At 44.7% G+C, this 24366-nt stretch overlaps 1 long non-coding RNA gene across 1 annotated transcript; it reads right to left on the reverse strand.

The window, feature by feature from the left end:
- Positions 1-4082: 4082 nt before the first annotated feature.
- Positions 4083-24355, reverse strand: LOC112544648 (uncharacterized). The gene is made up of 3 exons (XR_012896373.1): positions 23862-24355; positions 11442-11535; positions 4083-4581 (listed from the first exon to the last, which is right to left on the reverse strand). It is a non-coding gene; the product is annotated as an uncharacterized LOC112544648 (long non-coding RNA).
- Positions 24356-24366: the final 11 nt, after the last annotated feature.

Raw genomic sequence — 24366 nt, forward strand, 5'->3', positions numbered from 1 at the left:
CAACTTTCTGTTTCAGAAGGTTGAAAAAGCTACCAGAGGAGAAGCTGTTCTGGATTTGGTTTTAACAAATAGGGAGGAACTAGTTGAGAACTTGAAAGTGGAAGACAGTATAGGGGACAGTGATCACGAAATAATAGAGTTCATGATCTTAAGGAAAGGTAGAAGGGAGACCAGCACAATTGAGGTAATGGATTTCAGGAAGGCAGATTTTGATAAGCTCAGAGAACTTGTAGGTAAGGTCCCATGGGAAGCAAGACTGAAGGGAAAAACAACTGAGGAGAGTTGGAAGTATTTCAAAGGGACGTTGTTAAGGGCCCAAAAGCAAACAATTCCGCTGTGTAGGAAAGATAGAAAATATGGCAAAAGACCAGCTTGGCTTAACAAGGAGATCTTGCATGATCTCAAAATAAAAAAGGAGTCCTATAAAAAATGGAAACTAGGACAAATAACAAAGGATGAATATAGGCAAGCATCACGGGAATGCAGGGGCAAGATTAGAAAGGCAAAGGCACAAAATGAGATCAAACTAGCTACAGGCATAAAGGGAAACAAGACGACCTTTTATAAATACATTAAAAGCAAGAGGAAGACCAAGGACAGGGTAGACCCACTACTTAGTGAGGAGGGAGAAGCAGTAACAGGAAACTTGGAAATGGCAGAGATGCTCAATGATTTCTTTGTTTCGGTCTTCACTGAGAAGTCTGGAGGTGTGCCTAACGTAGTGAATACAAGCAGGGAGAGGGTAAGTTTAGAAGATAGGATACACAAAGAACAAGTTAAAAATCACTTAGGAAACTTAGATGTCAGCAAGTCACCAGGTCCTGATGAAATGCATCCCAGGATACTCAAGGAGCTGATAGAGGAGGTATCTGAGCCTTTAGCTATGATCTTTGAAAAATCATGGCAGATAGGGGAGATTCCAGAAGACTGGAAAAGGGCAAATATTGTGCCCATCTATAAAAAGGGGAATAAGAACAACCCAGGAAACTACAGACCGGTCAGTTTAACGTCTGTCCCAGGGAAGATAATGGAGCAGGTAGTTAAGGAAATCATATGCAAACACTTGGAAGGTAATAAAGTGATAGGGAATAGCCAGCATGGGTTTGTGAAGAACAAGTCATGCCAAACTAATCTGATAGCTTTCTTTGATAGGATAACGAGCCTTGTGGATAAGGGAGAAGTGGTAGATGTCATATACCTAGACTTTCGGAAGGCATTTGATACGGTCTCGCATGATATTCTTATTGATAAACTAGGCAAATATAACTTAGATAGGGCCACGATAAGGTGGGTGCATAATTGGCTGGATAACCGTAGTCAGAGAGTTGTTGTTAACGGTTCTACAACCTGCTGGAAAGGGATAACCAGTGGAGTTCCTCAAGGGTCTGTTTTGGGACCCGTACTGTTCAATATCTTCATCAATTATGTAGATATTGGGATAGCGAGTACGCTTATTAAGTTTGCAGATGATACCAAACTGGGTGGGATTGCAACTTCTTTGGAGGATAGGGACATAATTCAAAATGACCTTAGCAAGTTAGAGAAATGGTCAGAGGTAAACAGGATGAGGTTTAATAAAGAGAAATGCAAAGTGCTCCACTTAGGAAGGAACAATCAGTTCCATACATACAAGATGGGAAGCGACTGTCTAGGAAGGAGCATGGCGGAAAGGGATCTAGGGGTCATAGTGGACCACAAGTTGAATATGAGTCAACAGTGTGATGCTGTTGCAAAAAAAGCAAATATGATTCTAGGTTGTATCAACAGGTGTGTTGTAAGCAAAACTCGTGAAGTCATTCTGCCGCTCTACGCTGCACTAGTTAGGCCTCAGCTGGAGTACTGTGTCCAGTTCTGGGTGCCACATTTCAAGAAAGATGTGGAGAAATTGGAAAGAATACAGAGAAGAGCGACAAGAATGATTAAAGGTTTAGAGAACATGACCTATGAAGCCAGGCTTCATGAACTGGGCTTGTTTAGTTTGGAAAAAAGAAGATTAAGGGGGGACATGATAGCAGTTTTCAAATATCTAAAAGGGTGTCACAAGGAAGAAGGAGAAAATTTGTTCCTCTTGGTTTCTGAGGACAGGACAAGGAGTAATGGGCTTAAAGTGCAGCAGGGGAGGTTTAGATTGGACATTAGGAAAAAATTCCTAACTGTCAGGGATGTCAAATATTGGAATAAATTGCCAAGGGAGGTGGTGGAATCTCCCTCTCTGGAGATATTTAAGAACAGGTTAGATAGACATCTGTCAGGGATGGTGTAGATGGAGCTTGGTCCTGCCTTGAGGGCGGGGGGCTGGACTCGATGACCTCTTGAGGTCCCTTCCAGTCCTATGATTCTATGATTCTATGATAAGGTACAGGGCTAGAATTGGGACTGACTTCTAAGAAACTGGGACAAGTAGCCAGGAAGGTGGGGAGACTGAGACAAGGAGTCAGTGGGTAGGAGGGGAGAGAGTGGGTGGAGAGAACTGGGACTGGATGGGCAGGAGGGGGAAACTGTGACCAGAGAGGCAAAACTCTAGAAATGAACATGGGGGGAGGAGAGAGAGAGACACGGAATAAAGGTGGGGACTGGGACTCAGACAGCTGGCCTGGAGGGAGAGACTCAGATTGGCTAGGACAAGAGAGTGGGACTTGGGTAAGGAGCCAGAGATTGGGAAAAGATAGGACTTGGATGGGGGCAGGGTGGAGGGGATTGGGCAACAAGATCAAGATTGGGAGGAAGAGGCACAGGAGTTTAGGCCCACTAAAGCACACTTCTTCCAGAGCTTGAAATGGAACTCAGGATTTTTTTATTTTATTTTTTATATATAAATAATCACCACACACGAGAGTGCATCTGTCTGTCTTCTGTGTGTCCATTTATTCAAAAACTCTTCCTAAACAATAAGAGCTAGGGCCACCAAATTTGGTATGCAGCATCCTCTTCTCCTAACGTAAAACAATGTCAGTGGTTTGTTGTGCCAGAACAACCGGAAGTCCCAGGAAAAAGACTATTTTCCATAACATGCAGAGGGAGGGGCTGCTGTTTGAAGCTGTAGTACATTGGTTAGATGATAAAGCCACTGGAGATGTTTAGCTTACATGGTGTTAATTGGCACCAGGTAAGCATGTTTAAGCACAGAGGTGGAAATGTGCGGACATGAAAAATGCAGCCTGCTAAGCATCGAAATGTATAAAAAAGTCAAGATGAACTTAAAATTTGTGTTACATTACACAGCATTGCTACAATAACAAGGAGTCTGCGGGCACTTAAAGACTAACAAATTTATCATGAGAAACAACTCACTTCCTCAGATGCTGAAAAGAAAAAAGGAAAATACAGAGATGGGAGTGTGACATCAGCGCTAATTAAATTAAGAGTGGATGTGGCTCATCTCCAACAGTGATGAGAAGGTGAGGGTACCTGAAAGGAAAATTATCTATTGTAATGTGAGAACCACTCCAGGTTTCTATTTAAACTTTTTTATTCAGAGTTTCAAATTTGCCCATGAATTCCAGCTCAGCAATTTCTCCTTACAGAATGGCAACTTGCAAGTCAGAAACTGTGTGTCCAGAGAGGTTAAAGTGCTCCCCAACTGGTTTTTTTGAATCCTGAGAACTGACATGTAAATTAACATCACAATTTTGTTAATTCCCTATGTCTAGTGCTGTCATGTAGTCTTTTCACATTGGAACAGTGTTTATGAAACAGCTGTTAAAGTTCATTACTAATGTACAGCAACCTGACCTAAAGGTATCTCTACGTACCCTAACACTGCAAATACAGCTGTGTTTTTTACAACTAGTTGTGACTAGAGCTAACTGAATTACTCCATTCTAAACACATTTGTTCATTTCTGTAAAATGTCATTTTTAACTACATTTTCATCAAAAAGCCCCAAACTAAAATGTTTTGGTTTTCAGGAGGTAGAAGCTTTCTCAGTTTTCAAATTTCAGAGTATTTTTAATGAAAATCATAAAACAATGTAACACTTCCAGTAAAAATTAAAACTTGTTTTGCTTACATCAGTATCTTTCTTGGAAACAGAATTGAGTTATATGAATGTACTTTTAAAAAACAACATGATCATGTGAAACCAGTGTGTGAATCCACATCTAATAAGCTTTCTAATCATGCTTATATCAATGTATGCTGCAAAAATAAGGGCAGCTATCTCATATTCCCTCATCACAGAGTAAAGTCCCTGGAGGACAGGCATATGGAATAACATCAACTGCTTGTGGGCCAATGTACTCTGGAGCATCACCCACAGGTACCCACCAGGCCCCTAAGGCAGGGGCTATCAGCTATACTGCAAAAATTTGGTGGACTGAACTTGTTACAGAAAGACACCACAGCCTAGCTTAGGCCACCAGCAATGGCAAAACAAGCATTAGGCATGTTGTATGAGGACACAAACCAAGTAAATGGTTTCAAACTCAGTTGAAAGTTACAGGACAGACAGGATTTTAATCTCCAGGACTTTTCTGATTGTTCACATTTCCAGGATATTATACCAGGTTAATGGGGCCTACCTGCACACCTAGCTTGGGGACTAACTTCATTATATTTGCTATTCCTGGAAGAAGCTCAGACCTTAAGAAGTAGAGATACTAGATTTAAAATACATTGACACAAGTTTGTTTGCAGTCTTGTCACAAACTTAAACAGGGAATTAAAAAAATATTGGCATGCAGTTGTGATGCAAGAATATTCAGTAATTATATATGCAGATTATAGTTAATGATTGGCTTTGTGTAACTTTCTTCTCTTTGTGACACTCCCATAAGCCTCAGAAGACAGCGAGGGGACTCTGTTCTCTCTGCAGGGGGAAAAAAAGGAAGAAGCCAGCTAGGGCTACCTTCATTTACATCAGTTAGAAGGTTTCTTACCAGGAATCCCACCTACTGAGGGTTTTTTTTGTTGGAGGGGGTGGATTTAGATGTTTTGTATAAATAATTGTCTATTATTAATACTGTTCTAATGAAAGGGCGTAGGAATTTGTGTTCTGGAGTGAATCTGTTAATAAGACTGGATTTTGGTTTGGCAACACAAATTTCAAGATTGATACAAAAGGGAGAAGGTTCTATCCTAGAGACTGGGGGATCTGTCCCAAGGGCCAGACTCAAAGGGTTCCATTTTGCTCAGACTTCTCCAGCTTGCAATTCTGTGAATATGCAGGAGTAGACTAATAGTGGCAGCAGCCATGCAGAGATGATGGCACAGTGAAGCCTGATAGGGTTAGCAGCAATGCCTAGATGATTATGCAATGACACAACAGATTATGGCAATCCTTAAATTGACTGTGCCCCACCTTTATTCATCAGACTAGTGGAAGCAGAGCTGATATCACAGAACTGGGCCAGGCAGCCTCCATGGTGTGGGACCTGGTAGAGTGTTTCTTTCTGAAATGGAGCAGTCTGGTAGAGATGAGTTACCCCTTAACTACTACTGAGTCTAACTGAACCTATGAGTGTGTTTTGCAGTGGGACTAAATTCTGAATCTCTGTAAACCAGACAATTATTATTGGGATCTGGGGTTCACCTAACTCCTGACGCCCTGATTTGATTTGTTTAGCTTTCTTAATTAAAGAGAAACAGATTTCTCATATCTTTTTATTGATTTTTCCCCCTTTTCTCTAAATAAAAACTACTTGTGGTTCCATGCCTCTAGGGACTCCAAATTATCACAAGTGGGAAAGAATTATTCTTACTACACTTAAAAAGGCAGAGCCGCAGTGGTCTGGGACTCAGCATGAGGCAGGACTGCGAGTCCCAGCTCATCCTGGGTCCCAGACCTACGCCCACTGTGACTCTGAAGTTGAAATGTAGTAGGAGCTGGGCTGTCTGCATGCCTGACTCTTACTGCATAAAACTTCAGGTGTCTACACTGGCCACTTATTCTGGAAAATCAGCCGCTTTTCCGGAATAACTTGCCAGCTGTCTACACTGGCCCCTTGAATTTCCGAAAAAGCACTGATGATCTACTGTAAAATCATCAGTGCTTTTCCGGAAAAACTATGCTGCTCCCGTTCGGGCAAAAGTCCTTTTCCGGAAAACTGTTCCGGAAAAGGGCCAGTGTAGACAGCACAGATTTCTTTTCCGCAAAAAAGCCCCGATCGCGAAAATGACGATCGGGGCTTTTTTGCGGAAAAGTGCGTCTACATTGGCACGGACGCTTTTCCGGAAAAAGTGCTTTTCCGGAAAAGCATCCTGCCAATGTAGACGCGCTTTTTCCAGAAATACTTATAACGGAAAACTGTTCTGTTTTAAGCATTTCCGGAAAAGGGTGCCAGTGTAGACGTAGCCCAGAGCTGCAGCAGTGCCCCTTATTGACTAATTGTGTACTCAATGCACGATTAGTCAGTTACCCACTTTGTAACATTCTAAGAAGGGAGTTAATGTTGATTCTAGCATTTAAGTTTGTAGGTTAGAAATTGAAACATCCAGTATTGTACCCCTGAACTGACAAACTAACTTTGGTAAATGGTGTTGGGGTTTTTAATGACAGCATTAGGTATTGGCTACTGCCAGAGGCAGGATATTGAACCAATGCTCTGATCCAGTAGGCATAAGACTGGTAATTACCATTTATTTTTAGTATAAATGTGTTTGATAGAAGGCCTCATGTCTGAAAAGGAGTAAAATGTCTATTTTTCAATTAATTACATTTGTTCATGCTTGGTTTCACTGAACACATTATATATAGGACATACAAATATATATAAGCAGGGCTCACCAAACCGCAGTGAGCCCCGCTCGCCAGCCACGCTGTCCGGCGATCTGCGCATGCGCAGATTGCCCGAACCTGGCTCTTCTGGGTTGCGATCTACTCGCCCTGGGTGAGTAGATTGCATTATTTGTCAAGCCCTGTATATAAGCATATTATGCTACATTATTGCACTCGGTGGTTCTAAACTACCTAAATCATACAGACTACAATGATGTGAGCTCCCTCTTGTGACAAAGTGGTACTATTGCAACTTTTTAAAGTAATCAAAGCCAGAAGAGTTGCAAAGAATCTTAGAATACTAAAAAGGGAAGGGACCTCAAGAGGTCATCAAGTCCATTCCCCTGCCCTCACAGCAGGACCAAGCACCATCTATCATCCCTGATCGAGGTCTACCTAACCTGCTCTTAAATATGTCCAGTGAGGGAGATTCTACAACCTCCTTAGGCAATTTATTTCAGTGTTTAAACATCCTGACAGGAAGTTTTTCTAATGTCCAACCTAAACCTCCCTGCTGCAATTTAAGCCCATTGCTTCTTACCCTATCATCAGAGGTCAAGGAGAATATTTTTTCTCCTTCCTCCTTGTAACACCCTTGTAGGTACTTGAAAACTGCTTTCATGTCCCCTATCCAGCTTCTCTTTTCTATTCAAGTGGCAATAATTCATTCTTTGGAGAGCAAAGAAACCACATCCCAATTAGTAGGAAATCAGTTAGTTCTGAATTAGTTCACTAAGAACATAAGAACGGCCATACTGGGTCAGACCAAAGGTCCATCTAGCCCAGTAGCCTGTCTGCTGACAGTGGCCAGCACCAGGTGCCCCAGAGAGGGTGGACCGAAGACAATGATCAAGTGATTTGTCTCCTGCCATCTTTCTCCAGCCTCTGACAAACAGAGGCCAGGGACACCATTTCTATCCCCTGGCTAATAGCCTTTTATGGACCTAACCTCCATGAAATTATCTAGCTTCTCTTTAAACTCTGTTATAGTCCTAGCCTTCACAGCCTCCTCTAGCAAGGAGTTCCACAGGTTGACTACACACTGTGTGAAGAACTTTCTTTTATTAGTTTTAAACCTGCTACCCATTAACTTCATTTGGTGTCCTCTAGTTCTTCTATTATGGGAACTAATAAATAACTTTTCTTTATTTGCCCTCTCCACACCACTCCTGATTTTATATACCTCTATCATCTCCCCCCTCAGTCTCCTCTTTTCTAATCTGAAAAGTCCCAGTCGTTTTAACCTCTCTTCATATGGGACCCGTTCCAAACCCCTAATCATTTTAATTGCCCTTTTCTGAACCCTTTCCAAGGCCAAAATATCTTTTTTTGAAGTGAGGAGACCACATCTATACACTGTATTCAAGATGTGGGCATACCATAGTTTTATACAGGGGCAGTAAGATATTCTGTGTCTTATTTTCTATCCCTTTCTTAATAATTCCTAGCATCCTATTTGCCTTTTGGACCACCACTGCACACTGTGTGGAAGTTTTCAGGGAACTATCCACAATAACTCCAAGATCTCTTTCCTGATTTGTCGTAGCCAAATTAGCCCCCATCATACTGTACGTATAGTTGGGGTTATTTTTCCCGATGTGCATTACTTTACACTTATCCACATTTGCCATTTTGTTGCCCAGTCACTCAGTTTGGTGAGATCTTTTTGGAGTCCCTCACAGTCTGATTCTGTCTTGACTATCCTAAACAGTTTGGTATCATCCGCAAACTTTACCAGCTCACTGCTTACCCCTTTCTCCAGATCATTTATGAATAAGTTGAGCAGGATTGGTCCCAGGACTGACCCTTGGGGGACACCACTAGTTACCCCTTTCCATTCTGAAAATTTACCATTTATTCCTACCCTTTGTTTCCTGTCTTTTAACCAGTTCTCAGTTCATGAAAGGACCTTCCCTCTTACCCCATGGCAATGTAATTTACACAAGAGCCTTTGGTTAGGGACCTTTGTCAAAGGCTTTTTGAAAATCTAAATATACTATATCTACTGGATCCCCCTTGTCTGCATGTTTGTTAACCCCTTCAAAGAACTCTAACAGATTAGTAAGACATGATTTCCTTTAACAGAAAACATGTTGACTTTTGTCCAACAAATTTTACTTCTACGTGCCTCACAATTTTATTCTTTACTATTGTTTCGACTAATTTGCCCGGTACTGAAGTTAGACTTACCAGTCTGTAATTGATAGGATTGCCTCTAGAGACCTTTTTAAATATTGGTGTCACGTTAGCTACCTTCCAGTCATTAGGTACGGAAGCCGATTTAAAGGATAGGTTACAAACCACAGATAATAGTTCAGCAATTTCCCATCTGAGTTCTTTTAGAGCCTTTGGATGAATGCCATCCGGTCCCGGAGATTTGTTGACATTAAGTTTTTCTATTTGTTCCAAAACCTCCTCTAATGACACTTCAGTTCAGGACAGTTTCTCAGATTCATCACCCACAAAGGATGGTGCAGATTTGGGAATCTCCCAAACAGTCTCAGCCATTAAGACTGAAGCAAAGAAATCATTTAGTTTCTCCGCAATGGCTTTATCGTCCTTGATTTCTCCTTTTATAGCTCGATCGTCTAGGGGACCCACAGGTTTTTTAGCAGGCTTCCTGCTTCTAATGTACCTAAAAAACATTTTGCTATTTCTTTTTGAGTTTTTGGCTAGCTGTTCCTCAAAATCTTGTTTTGCTTTTCTTATTACATTTTTACACTTGATTTGACAGTGTTTATGTTTCTTTCTATTTATTGCACTAGGATTGGACTTCCACTTCTTAAAAGATGCCTTTTTGTCTCTCAGGGTATGTCTACACTGCCACCCTAGTTCGAACTAGGGTGGCTAATGTAGGCAATCCAAGTTGCAAATGAAGCCCGGGATCTAAATATCCCAGGCTTCATTTGCATCTTGCTGGGTGCTGCCATTTTTAAATCCCCGTTAGTGTGGACTCCGTGCCCATGGCTAAATGCGGCACGGAGTAGGTAGTTCGAATTAGGCTTTCTAATTCGAACTACCGTTACACTTCGCTCCACCTCATTACACCTCGAGGAGTAACGGTAGTTCGAATTAGAGAGTCTAATTCGAACTACCTACTCCATGCCGCGTGTAGCCACGGGCACGGAGTCTTCACTAACAGGTATTTAAAAATGGCGGCGCCTGGCAAGATGCAAATGAAGCCCGGGATATTTAAATCCCGGGCTTCATTTGCAACTTCGATTGCCTACATTAGCCACCCTAGTTCGAAGTAGGGTGGCAGTGTAGACATACCCTCACTGCTTCTTTTACATGGTGGTTAAGCCATGGTGACTCGTTTTTAGGTCTCTTGCTATGCTTTTTAATTTAGGGTATACATTTAAGTTGGGCCTCTATTATGGTGTCTTTAAAAAGTTTCCATGCAGCTTGCAGGGGTTTGGCTCTAGTCACTGTGCCTTTTAATTTCTGTTTAACTAACCTCCTCATTTTTGTATAATCCCCCTTTTTGAAATTAAATGCCAGAGTTCTGGACTGCTGAGGTGTTCTTCCCACCACAGGAATGTTAAATGTTATTATATTATGGTCACTATTCCCAAGCGGTCCTGTAATGGTTATCTCCTGGACCTGATCCTGCGCTCCACTCAGGACTAAATCAAGAATTGCCACTCCCCTTGTGGGTTCCAGTACCAGCTGTTCCAAGAAGCAGTCATTTAATCCGCTGAGAAATTTTATCTCTGCTTCTCTTCCTGAGGTGACATGTATCCAGTCAATATGAGGATAATTAAAATCCCCCATTATTATAGAGTTCTTTATTTTGGCAGCCTCTCTAATCTCCCTCAGCATTTCAATGTCAGTATCACTGTCCTGGTCAGATGGTCGATAATATATCCCTACTGCTAATTTTTTATTATTGGAGCATGGAATTACTACCCATAGCGATTCTATTGAACATGTTGATTCATTTAATATTTGTATTTCATTTGATTCTACGTTATCTTTCACATACAGTGCCACTCCGCCACCCACACGGCCTGCTCTATCCTTCCGATATATTTTATATCTCGGTATGATTGTGTCCCATAGATTTTCTTTTGTGCCAGCCTTGGTGACTGCATTAAAACCATGTCACAAACCACATTAGGGGCCGTACCTGGCCTGACCCCTGGTTTGAGAACTGCTGGCTCAGAGTAAAGACATATGCATTCTTATGAAACAACCAAATTCTATCAAACAACACAAGGACATTGCCACATAGTATATAAAGGCATGATGCTATTTATAATGATGAAATAATTCTTTATGTTGCTAATATCGACTGATACTAGCAAATGCTACTGATACTATTCTGAATATATACAGTGCCAGAACTCATATGTACTTTAAATTGCAACAAGTACTGTACAGTACTAAACGCCTGATTGTTCTTATGGCCTTTCACTTTGTGTGCTCCTTTACACTTGTCATACAAGTGTGTACTCCAGCATACTTGCATGATATTTATATAATATACAATTTTCCATTGCTTTTTTCCTGCTGCAACACAAGGTATCCCTCATATTACACACATTCCTGCCAATGGACTTGCACAAAGAATGAAACTGACCTTCATTGTGTTTTGCTTCCCTCTCCCTCCCCATTAAGAAAATAGAAAGATGTATTATGAAAAATTCAGAGCCATTCAAAAATATTTGCATTTGATAATATCCAAAATAACTGAATGCTTTGGACCATGGATCTATTAACCTACCAGTATGTCAGGGACACAAGAAAGAACACCAGAAATTTTTGCAGGGAGGATGCATTGATATTGGATCCACCTGAGCAAATAAATTGTTCAGATCCTGAGAACAAAGAAATAAAGGGGTAGATTTAATACAAAAAAGAGAAAAATGAGAACAGGAAAGTGTAATATTACAAAAAAACAAGGCTGAAGACAGCTCAGAACACTGCAAATGTTACTCTGCAACAGGTTTAATCTACTCCTAGAAAGGTGATCCTTCCTAATGTCTGGCTCTCTTCCTGCAAGATTTAAAGAATTTATCACAACAAAAAACTAGTCTTTCCGAACTAAAGAACATCTAACCTAGTCTTGTGGAGCTTGGATTCATGGTTATAAATTGATATCGCAACATCATGGCAACTTGTCAATACATTCTAAAATCTAACAGGTTTAAGTGTTACTTCAAGTGACCAAAGATTTTAGCATCCCAATTTCTGAGATTATATGGCTTCTCAATTATGTTCATTCTATGACATTACAAATGTGCAAAATGAGGGTATTGTGGGACAAAAGACTTTGGTCAAAGATTAATTGAAACAGTTTGAGGCAGGTTTGTAGTCTTTTCCACGTGGACTAGTTCTCTGGTCAGAATTAATGAACTGTAGCACACATTTGAGAATATGCTCCATAATACAGTTAAATGGAGGATGAGTCTGATAACACAGATAATAGAATCATAGGACTGGAAGGGACCTCGAGAGGTCATCGAGTCCAGCCCCCCGTCCTCAAGGCAGGACCAAGCTCTGTCTACACCATCCCTGACAGATGTCTATCTAACCTGTTCTTAAATATCTCCAGAGAGGGAGATTCCACCACCTCCCTTGGCAATTTATTCCAATATTTGACCACCCGGACAGTTAGGAATTTTTTCGTAATGGCCAATCTAAACCTCCCTTGCTGCACTTTAAGCCCATTACTCCTTGTCCTGTCCTCAGAAACCAAGAGGAACAATTTTTCTCCTTCCTCCTTGTGACACCCTTTTAGATATTTGAAAACCACTATCATGTCCCCCCTTAATCTTCTTTTTTCCAAACTAAACAAGCCCAGTTCATGAAGCCTGGCTTCATAGGTCATGTTCTCTAGACCTTTAATCATTCTTGTCACTCTTCTCTGTACCCTTTCCAATTTCTCCACATCTTTCTTGAAATGTGGCACCCAGAACTGGACACAGTACTCCAGCTGAGGCCTAACTAGTGCAGAGTAGAGCGGCAGAATGACTTCACGAGTTTTGCTTACAACACACCTGTTGATACAACCTAGAATCATATTTGCTTTTTTTGCAACAGCATCACACTGTTGACTCATATTCAACTTGTGGCCCACTATGACCCCTAGATCCCTTTCCGCCATGCTCCTTCCTAGACAGTCGCTTCCCATCTTGTATGTATGGAACTGATTGTTCCTTCCTAAGTGGAGAACTTTGCATTTCTCTTTATTAAACCTCATCCTGTTTACCTCTGACCATTTCTCTAACTTGCTAAGGTCATTTTGAATTATGTCCCTATCCTCCAAAGAAGTTGCAACCCCATCCAGTTTGGTATCATCTGCAAACTTAATAAGCGTACTCTCTATCCCAATATCTACATCATTGATGAAGATATTGAACAGTACGGGTCCCAAAACAGACCTTTGCGGAACTCCACTTGTTATCCCTTTCCAGCAGGATTTAGCACCGTTAACAACAACTCTCTGACTACGGTTATCCAGCCAATTATGCACCCACCTTATCGTGGCCCTATCTAAGTTATATTTGCCTAGTTTATCAATAAGATAAAGATATAAGTAAAAAAGAAAACTAATGAAAAGAGTCTTTTAAAGTCCTTCTTTTGAGGGTCTGATACTTGGGTCTGGCCAGTGCTTTTTTTGTGTGTGTTTTTTTTAAAAAAAAAAAAAAAGTGCCGGTACTCCAGGGCTGTGTCTACATTGGCACCCCTTTCCGGAAAAGGGATGCTAATGAGATACTTCGGAATTGCAAATTCCGTGGGGGATTTAAATATCCCCCGCAGCATTTGCATGAACACGGCTGCCGCTTTTTTCCGGCTCGGGGTTTTGCTGGAGAAAAGCGCCACTCTAGACGTGATCTTGCGGAAAATAAACCCTTTCAAGTAGGAATAAGAGATCTTCCGGAAAAGGGTTTATTTTCCGCAAGATCGCGTCTAGACTGGTGCTTTTCTCCGGCAAAACCCCGAGCCGGAAAAAAGCGGCAGCCATGTTCATGCAAATGCCGCGTGGGATATTTAAATCCCCCGCGGAATTTGCAATTCCGAAGTATCTCATTAGCATCCCTTTTCCGGAAAGGGGTGCCAATGTAGACACAGCCCAGGGAAAAAGTTGTTGAGGGGGGTGAAAAAAAAAAAAAAAAAGCAAAGCCAGGTGGGGCCAGCATTGCCCTTTTAAGACAGGCAGACCCTTTAAGACACGTGGCCCAGCCAACTGTCAGACATTCGTGTACAAAGGTGCTGGTACATTCCATTCTTTCCAGGTAAGCTATAACTGGAGGTGCCAGTACTAAGTACCGGGCAGTACTGTTACAAAAAAAGCACTGAGTCTGGCCAGCCTGAGGACCATCTTTATAATGACTCACTCTGGAGCTGCTAAGTGCCAGAGTTCAATCCCCAGAATTAGAATTAGAGCAGCCTACATTATTCCAGGCTGTAGTAAATTCACAAGGAGGATTCAAGTATAATCCTCATCTGTCCAGTTAGGCCATCTTTAAATTAGATTTATGAGTATGGAATTGTGCAAAGAAGCGTTTACAGAGGCTAAGATCTGGCCTCTTGAGTGTCTTCTTTACACAGGATTAATCCTTGCAAAGGAGGATTTTGCCATGAATGCCCCCACTTTTTTGTGTTTTCTTGGCTGTGGCAGTGACATCTATTAAAGATGTTAATTGTAGTTTTAAATATATTTGACCTGACTCAGGAGCTATATATGCTTTCACTCTTTAAAGGTGTTAATTAGAATTCAAGTATGTATGAGCCATGTATGTAACTTATCACTTCTAAAGAACATAATTGTTTTTAAAGGTTACAACCATATATTTGACAATATTTTCCCCCAACAGAAAACAACTTCTAACCCTGCTGGCAACTTTGATATGATCATTAGAATATATTTAGTCTTACTAAAAAGTAGCCTACGCCTTGTGGATAGTAAAGAGGGCAGAATAACTTGTTAAAAGTTGGTAATTAAAAATTAATGCATAGAATGATTAACCAGAATTATTAAGAAGGGTAGCTCCTACCTTCCTTTTAGAAACTAAACTACACTGTTATTAAGAGATTTAATACCTTCCATAGAGGATAACAAAGAAATTGAAAATCTAAACGGTATTCCACATCTGATTAAAGCTTGTTTCACCATGTGTACTAACATGTTAGTGTTTTGGCACTTTTATTGCTTATCATTTGTTAAGCATTGAGACTCTGAGGATGCAAAACAGAAACAAACTTTATTTCAAGAGGCTTATGTACATTAGAGTTCCCACCAGTGTTGCCACTGAAGTGATATGATTTACCAGAGGAATGTTCAGTAATCTTTAGTAGAGAAGGAAACAAGGTGTTATTTCGAAAAATCAGATCTGTATGATTTTTCAGAAAAACTAAAAGCTACTAATGTTTTTTCTAGCTGTTTTTTTAACAGGGAAAGTTACAGCAAAAGTTGGTATTTCACTGAGGGTACATCTAGACTGCAAGCTTCTTTTGGAAGAAGCTTTTCCAGAAGAGATCTTCCGAAAAAACGTATTCCAAAAGACAGCATCCACACTGCCAAAGCGCATTGAAAAAGTGATCTTCTTTTTCGATAGCATCCATACTGAATGGATGCTAATCTCGCATTTAAGATGTGATTACTATGGATGGAGTAGCCACCAGAGCACCTGTGCTTTTTTCTCTTCTTCCGAAAAAACTCTCTCTTCCGCATCCACACACGCCTTTTTCTGAAAGAGGTCATTTGGGAAAGGCATTCTTCCTCATAGAATGAGGTTTACCAATGTTGGAAAAACTCCTGCGTTCTTTTGATTTTCTTTTGAAAGAACGCAATAGCAGTGTGGATGTAAGTAAAGTTTTTTGGAAAAACAGTTGTTTTTCCGGAAAAACCCTGCAGTCTAGACACACCCTGAGAGACTTAGTCCTTTGTCTTTTAGTTATTGTCCAGTGAATGCTATTGACTTGTACCTATTATCAGATTTATTTGGAATGCACGTTATCAGTGTCCCACATAATAAATAAATGATTTTTAAATATACCAGCTATTAAAGAATGGTTTGTATGACTGTACTACTTATTTACATTATTTGCTTAGTAAATCATGCATACTGTTATTTATGGAGTCAGTAATTTTAGGAAATGTTGATACATTTTTACAAGCCTCACTGTAGCACTTAAAATATCTGAACATATCAAACCATCACCCTGCTCTTTCTTAGCTATTATAAAGGAAGACCTTTTAAAAAATAACTGTAAATGGTCATGTTTATGTTAAAACTTTGAAAAATTAGTAAAAATATTTTTTTAAAAGCAAACCTGTAAACTTACATGTTTACAAAAGCAGATTTCTTCTTGTCACAGGCCCTTGAAAACAGCTGTTGCCTAGTGGAGTTGCTAGCAAGCCTCCACCAAACATTGACATGCTAACCTACTTTCAGGGTATTATTGTCATTTGCTACTTCAGTGTTTCCCAATTGGTGCTCTGCAGAACCCTGGGGTTCCGCGGAGCACAACGAGGGGTTCCGCGAGGAGCCGGTGCTCCCCCACCCCCTCTGAAAAAGAGAGAGAGAGAGCTGGTGTATAGTCAAAAAGTGAAACTTCTCAGTTTTTGTGGCTAGTCATGCTGCACCGGCCAGCAGAGGCATGGGCGGTGAGTTGTGTGCGTGTGATGGGCCGAGAGCGGCCCGCACTGAGGAGCCCGAAGGGGGACAGAGAGATGGGGGGTCCTCCGCCGCGACGCCCAGCTGGGGGGAGCCGGGGGCTCGGGAGGGGGCAGTGCCACCTCCAGGAAGCCCGGAGCCCCCGACGGGGACTCCCGGAGCCGGGAGTTCGAAGATACCTGCAGCCGCGGGCTGCCGCCAGACCCGGACCCTATGACGGAGAACGGACTCCTCCCGCGCCGAGCGGCCGAACCGGTAGGCCACGGGGACCCCACGGGGTCCGTATGGGGAAGGAAGCAGCCCGGGGCAGGGCCCTTTTGGCACCCGTGTGTGGGCGCGTTTTGGGAAGGCATCCCACGTCCACTGCACTGGGAGCAAGCGGACCCCTGTGCTTAGGGCCCCGGGCTGGGACCCGGTGGAGAGGGTGGGCCCGGGTCCCCCTCCTCCCTCCCTGCCATCGTCAGGGGTGAAAGTTGCTCCAACGCCGGCGAGGGGGAACCTCCAACGGAGACCGTGGGGAGAAGCCCCGCAGAAGGGGACAGGTGACCCCTGGGGTCGCAGCTCTCCCGGACTCGGCCAAGCGGGGTGATCACGCCCAAAGATGCCAATACCGACTAAACTCCGGGACCAACAGACCGAGGGCTGTCGACGGTGTTCGCTGAACCCCCCTCCCGCCCGGGAGGGGGTGATCGCACCCCCGAGGCGGTCACAGTGGGCTTGTGGTGCCCATGATCCCGCAATATTTGGAGCTGGAGCTGGAGCAGGTCCCGACCCCCCCCCCCCCCCACGCGCGTCCTCCCAGCCCGTCCCCAGAGCGTCTCTCCCCCGTCCCCGGACCCATCCCTGCCGTGCGCAACCTTCCCTGAGCTCCCCCTCACTGGCTGCTGCTGCCCTGCGCCGCAGGCTCAAGCCAGTGGGTGGAGAGACGCCCGGACATGACAGATCGTCACAGCCCGGGATTTTAAACTTGCTGGGCGCTGTGTTGCACCGCATGGCTGAGTTGCGGGTTCGGAGTCCGGAGACAGAGCACAGACTCCGGCCCCGCAAAGTGGAAGGCAGAAGGTATGGGGGAGGGAGGGGGAGGGGGAAGGGAAGGGGCTTGTGCAGACGGAAAGGGGAAGGGCTGGGAGAGGAAGGTGCTTGTGCGGAGGCGGAGGGGAAGGCACCAAAGGGACAGGGGTGGAGGAGAGACAAATAGCAGGGGGCCAAGCGCAGACAATGAGGAAAAGGGCAGGAGGAGAGGTGTCAGTGGGAGGGGGACAGGGTGATGCTGGGAGGGGAGAGGGTAAGGGCATTGGGGGCTAGAGGGGTGAGGGGAGGTGCTGGGAGAAGGCTTGAAAGAAGGGGTGGGCATGAGGAAGGCTGGGATGGAGCAAGTCATGTGAGAGGGCACAGGGGCATGAGGGGCAGAGGGTGGTGAGGGGTGGGCATCAGGGAAAAATGGAGCAAAGGGAGCAGGGGAAGTGAGGGAAGGGGGAGGCACCAGGAGGGTGCAGGGGTAAGAGAAGGTGCAGGTGCCAGGGGATTCTGGGCAGGCACCTGCCCAGTGGAGGGACCACCATCAGAGGAGAGACACAAGGCAGGTGTGTAGAGGGAGGTGTTTGATCATGTGAGCTACCCCTCCTCATCCCCTCTTCTGAGTGGGGCTACTGGAGAAGTGGGCACAGGGAGGAGAGAAGGGCTGGTGGAGGGAGGCAGGTTGCAGGAGGGCTGAGGACAGTGAGAAGAGCAGGAATCAGGACAGCAGAGGAGGGTGAGGAGTCAGGGCAGCAGAGGGAAAAAGTAGAGGTTTAAAAATATTTATTAATAACTTGGGTGGCACATCCAAACAATCCACATGAACTCAATACTGGTGCACAACACAAAATTCATTTTGCTCATGTGAGGAAACTCTTAGGCTATGTCTACACTGGTTGTTTCTTGTGCAAGAACACATCCACTCTTCCATGTGCGAGCTGTGCTTTTGCACAAGAGCATCTATGGCAGTGTGGACACTCTCTTGCCCAAGAAAGTGCCGATGGCCATTTTAGCCATAGGGCTTTCTTGCTCAAGAAATTCAGGTTGCCTGTCTACACTGGCCTCTTGCGCAAGAATAGTTGCTCAAAAGGGCTTATTCCTGAGTGGGAGCATCGTAGTTCTTGCGGAAGAAGCCCTGATTTCATACATGAGAACGTTAGTGTACTTGCGCAAGAACACACGGCCAGTGTAGACAGGCAGCAAATTTTTGCGCAAGAGCAGCCGCTTTGGCGCAAGATTGTGCCAGTGTAGACACAGCCAAGGGGAGGGAGGAAGGCAGGGGCAGGGAATCAGCACTGGCTCAGCATGTCTACATGGTTTGGGGGAAGGTGCAGAGAAATTGAGCTCAGCTGGGTTGCAGAGTGGGGAGGTCTGGGGGGCTGGGCTGTGGGGTGGGGTGTGTGTGTGTGTGTGTGTGTAGCTCAGAGCTCGGTTTGACTGCAGGCGGAGGGAGGTGCCGGGAACCGGGGCTAGACTCAAGGGGAGGGAGGGACAGGGCTCTTGGCTCAGCAGTTTTGTGGGGCTTGGAGGAAGTGCAGGGAAACGGGTCTCAGCTGTGCTGTGGGGGAGGCATGCAGGGAACCAGTACAGGGCTCAGCTGGGCTGAGGTGGATGGGGGAGGGCATACAGAACAGACGGGCAGCTCAGCTGGGCTGTGAGGGGCTGCAGGGAAATGGTGCTGCACTCCCTTGGATTGTGAGGGATGGTTTTGGGGGAAGTGCAGGGAACCAGCAGGGGTGGGCAGCTTAGTTCGGTTGCAGGGGATAGAGGTGCAAAGAAGCCTAGTGAGGAAGAAGGGGGGGGGACCAGGAGCCCTGAAATGACCTCCCCTGGTCCAAAAATTCCTCATCTGGGACCAGTCAGGTCTAGAGGGTGCCAGATCAGAGAGGTCCAACTCCTACCCAAGTCCCCTCCTCGCACCCTCCCTCGTAGCCAGACACCCTATATCCAGCCTGCTTCTGCACCCTACCTATCTGGTCTGCACCCTACCCAGACCTTGTCCCCTTCCGCCCCCCAGCTCCCTCCCAGATCCTGCACCCCATCCCCATCCCTATCCCGCTCCTTGGCAGCCCTGCCATCCACCCTAGCACAGCTCTGGCCCCAGCACCTTGCCTCACACCCCAGGACTCAGCACCACCCTGGCCCCGGCCCCAGCACCCTGCCATCCACGCTAGCACCCAGCAGCACCCTGTTCCTTGTCCCAGCACCCTGTCAGTCACCATAGTGCCCAGCAGGACCATGTCCCAGCACCTTGCCCCAGCACCCTGCCACCTGAGCCAGCATCCTTCCACCCAGCAGCACCCTCTCCCCAGCCCCAGCACACACTAGCACTCTGTCCTCTGTACACACTAGCACATTTGGGACCACATTAGTGAGGCTTGGGGGTTTTTGGAGGAGCTTTTTTTGTTTTTTTGCATCTCACTTGTGTGGCCCCAACTGACTTTTCTGTGGGTCAGTGACCTTTGACTCAAAACAGGTTCCTCACCCCTCTCATATATAAAGACAATGCTAAAACCTTTTGAGTTTGACATAATATTTTATTTAAAAATGAAGCCAGGCCAACGAGCCCCCAATTGGGACCAAACCCCCATTTCACTGCAGCATCATAACACTCCTACACCACCTGACCCCAAATCTGAGCCTATCATACACTGGAACCCCCTATCCTGAGCTTCTTACATCCCCACACTCCGGCATCCCCACATCCTCAGTCTTCTGCCACAACATTCCTCCACCATCCATACATCACAAATCTGTATCCTGAGCCCATCATACTCACAGCCTCCTTGCCCTGAGTCCCTCACATATCCAGCCCAAATTCCTGCACCCTCACATCCACAAGCCCTGGCTTGCTCAGCACCCCAAGCTTCCACTTGAACCCAACACTCCCCAGCCTAGAGCCCCCTCCCTGAGTCAACAGCCCCTTCTCCTGCATCCAAATTCCCTCCTAGAGCTTGTACTTCTCACCCCTTCCCACACCCAAATCCCTCATTCCCACCCCACACCTCACTCTCACTAGGTTGAGACAGGTATAAGGGCTGGGTATAGCAAGTGATGGAGAGGAGGGGAACAGAGCGGATGAGGCCTCACAGAAGGGAGATGGGGGGGGGGTCTTGGGGAAGGAATGTGAATTTCATGAATTGGTGGGTCCCTTTCTCCTCCCCCACCCTCCCCTTTTTTTTGCTTGACAAACCTAGGGGTTCCTTGAAATTTTGAAAAGCTGAAAAGGGTTCCTCAGCCAAATAAAATTGGGAAACACTGTGCTACTTCAGTCTCTCTGGTAATTCCCAGCCGTTAGAGTTGCACTGACTAATCATACAATAGTTTCACTATTTTGCTGCAAAGCAAAGGAGGACGACAGAAAATTGATCATTGCATTTACTTGTAAAATACTTCAATATATATCTTCATGAGAGGGACTTATATCTTTGGCCAGCACAACAGGGCCCTAGTTTTGACTGGAGCCTCTGGCCAACATCATCATATAAACATTTCATGATGATAACATTGTTAAATTGACAACCTATGCACCATGAATGTTTATTGGTATTATAATTTAGCAGATTTTTAAGACTGCATGTTTAGTGTGCTTCAGATCTACATTTTTTTATGAAAATAGCACATAGGCAGAAAGTCAAATTCACTCAGGGTCTGGATCAGCTTCTGTCAAGGCAGATGTTACTAGAGATTTTTGTGGAAGTGTGTGCACCAGGGGATAGCTTTCATGTTAATCACCCATGACTTTTCCTATAACAAGGGTCACCAAGTAGCCTGAATACATTTCTTCAGCAGTCCTTTCCTGCAGTCTCTATCAACCAGGTTCCAACTTCCTGTGGATCCCCCTCAGGGACACCGAGTTGAAATTTTCAAAGACATCTAGAGAGTTTAGTCATGCAAATCCCATTCCAATTAATGGGAACTGCACACTTAAATCCCATAGTGACTTTGAAAATCTGTCTAGGCCTAAATCTCTAGCTTTTGCAGTTGTAGAAAAAAAATTCCCAATTTTACCTAAATGAAAACTAATGCATTGGTATGTGCCAAAGTGTGCGGTGCAGAAATCATGAAGCAATAGCTATGAAAGACATGAAATGTTTCCATTAATCTCTGGGGGTTACTGTGAAGCCTAATGATAATTGTGAATGTCATAATGGATCAAAGCACATAAGAGGATTATACTATGAACAACTAAGTGATTTATTTTGAATAACGTTTCATATTTGCATCAAGAAGTTGGTGGAACTTGACTTGTGGCTGGAGTTTGAAAAAGTCCCATCCCTCCACCCTCATGCCGGACCCCTACTATTCTTAAAATACAGCATTTTACAAAACATATTCTGATCCTGCAAACACAAATTTGTCTAAATGTAAAGACAATAAGATTTCTTTGTGTGTAAAGATAAGCACCTATGTTGTTGAAACCTCAGTAGAGGAAAAACATACTTGCTTTTCTGCAGAGGAAGCAGTAAGAAAACCCAAGACAATCTGAATATCAGTTAAGTGAAATCAAACCAGTTCTTCATAGTATTTCACTGACTAATGGCAGTTCACCAAGGACAAGCATATGACTGGTAGATTTGGATGCCTACAATTATAAATCTCCATTCAGCTATGTTTAGAATCTGGTAATTCAATAACAGTTTATGTAAAAAGAAATTACGCATGTGTGTGATTTTTTTTGGGGGGGGGGGGTACATCCAAGAACATACACTGAAAATATCCATGGGTTTGTTCATTCTCTGTGTGTGTGTTTGTGTTGATTATAATGCAGTCAAGAACTTTATAGGTAAGAATATATTTTGTGATTTTTCTATTATAAACTGATGTCTTATTTTTACTAGCAGAAATACCCAGCGTCACCAGGAGAAAATATAGTAAAAGGTCAGTGGGCCCAATTGGGGCCCTGGAGGAACCAATTTTGAGATCTAACAAATCCAGTTATTAAAGTTAGAAAATCAGTAGTATCCGTTCAAAATTTTGTGTCTCTAGCTCTTACCATTTCGGAGATCTTTCCCCCCTTTGAGACTTTTGCTCCTGTGTAATTTGTAAATCTCAGGCTGATTAACCTTTATCTCATTTAAGATATCAAATAAATATTAGGATTCAGTCCTAATTAATTGATATTACATGTTTTCTAGTAGATAAGCATAAGGTCATTTGAATTATGATTGAAAATGTACTTTTCAACAGTATTCTCTTGATATTCTTATGCATGCAATGGTAGGTCTATTTAAAAAGATTCAAGTGTGTCTAGGCCCTAAAGAAAGGTGCCAGCTGCTATTTATGAAAATCTTTCTTCCAAAGGAAGGAGAGACAACTAGAGAAAGAAAGGAAAACGAGGCATTTATTATATATAATTAAATGGACTGCTTTGGCCACTAAAGATTGAAATACCTCTATACCTACATAGGAACTGTGACGCTACCCTCTCAGCTCTTCATGGAAAAGGACGAGGAGAGAGGCCATTCATGAATTCTAAAACTAACTCTATTCCCCACAAAACAGGAAAGGGCCAGGACAACCTCCCCTCTCACTCCTTTCTGCTCCAGGTCCCACCTTTTCCACCCCTACTCCACTCCCACCCCCAAATAATACAGCCCAGGCAACTACCAGGGCAGGGATCCCGCATTTTCTCCCCAGATGCCCAGGGACTCTGGTCCTGCTAGGGTTGCCAGGTGTCCGGTTTTGAACCGGACAGTCCAGAATTTGAGAGTTCTGTCCGTAAAAAAAATTAAGAAAATACCAGACACATAAAATGTCTGGTATCTTCTAATTAGGCTAGTTTTATTATTATTAGGAGTATCAGTACGTATTTGTGTACTTGCCCCCCCCCCATGTCTCCCGGCCAGCCTTGCTGCCCCTGACACTTTCCCGCACCAGACCCTGCTTTCCACAAGCCGGTTTCCCCCATACATACACATCCTCCCAGCCAGCCCCGCCCCCCCGGTCTGAGATCAAGTGTGTCCAGTATTGTTTTTTAAGCCACCTGATAACCCTAGGACCGGCCTGCTCCTGGACAACCCTTTGTCCCCCTGTGACAGAGTGTGTGGGCTTCACTGGGCCCTGCACCCCCAACCACAGCCAGACATGATTCTCATCTAATAAGCAGAACAGGTTCAGGGCTGGCCCAAGCCATTTTCCGTTAAAAGTATTTGCGGAAAATCATGCCAGTCTAGACGTAGCCCAGGGGCTCTCAAACTTGTGATACAGTGACCCCCCCTCTCCATTGCTGCAACCAGCCTCTCAGTTGTTTGCAATTTCCCTCTAAGTTGCTTGCAATCCCCGGGGGGGGAGGAGGTCAGGATCCACAGTGTGAGAACCGCTCACATACAGCATTAACAAAGTAAACAGCGAATGCAAAAACAGAGTGAACACACCCCCACTACTCACACCCCCTGCCTATGGCGCCTGGGGGCATGTGCACCCCCCCAGGTGTCACCCCTGTGTGGGATCACGGGCAGCTTGGAATAAACGTGGTCCAGCCTGGGGCTGCTCTAAGTTACCTCCGAAACCAGCCTGGTCCGGGGTGGAGGGAGCGTAGGTGCAGCCTCCCCACCTCTGCTGCATTATAGGTGAGGAAGGAGGCAATTTATTCTCCCCATTGCTTAGGTGACTATTGCAGGAGGCGTTGGGCTGGCCGTTGGGGAGAGCAGCGTCTGGGCCCCCGGCACTGGGGTAACCCCTCTACGTCCGTCCCCCTCAAGTCGTGCTTGGGGCTGCTGGGGGGGGCGAAAAGCGGGTCTCAGCTCCCTGAGCTGGGCCTGGCAAGGCGGAGAGGGAGCCGTTTTAATCCGTTGCACTGACTAGGCACGGGCGCGTGGGGAGAAGGCGCCTCCGTCCCCTCCCCCCATTCTACGTCACTAGGCCTCACGCCGCCGTCATCCCGCCGAATACGGCGGCTCGAGTCACGCGCTCCGACAGGGAGCGGTGCCTCTACCACGGACTTTCCCGCCGCCTACAGGCGGAAGGATCTCAGCCTCGGTCGGAGGACCGCGCGCGGTCACGGTC

This window comes from Pelodiscus sinensis, chromosome 17 (genome assembly GCF_049634645.1).
Source record: "Pelodiscus sinensis isolate JC-2024 chromosome 17, ASM4963464v1, whole genome shotgun sequence".
NCBI classification, from domain to species: domain Eukaryota; kingdom Metazoa; phylum Chordata; order Testudines; family Trionychidae; genus Pelodiscus; species Pelodiscus sinensis.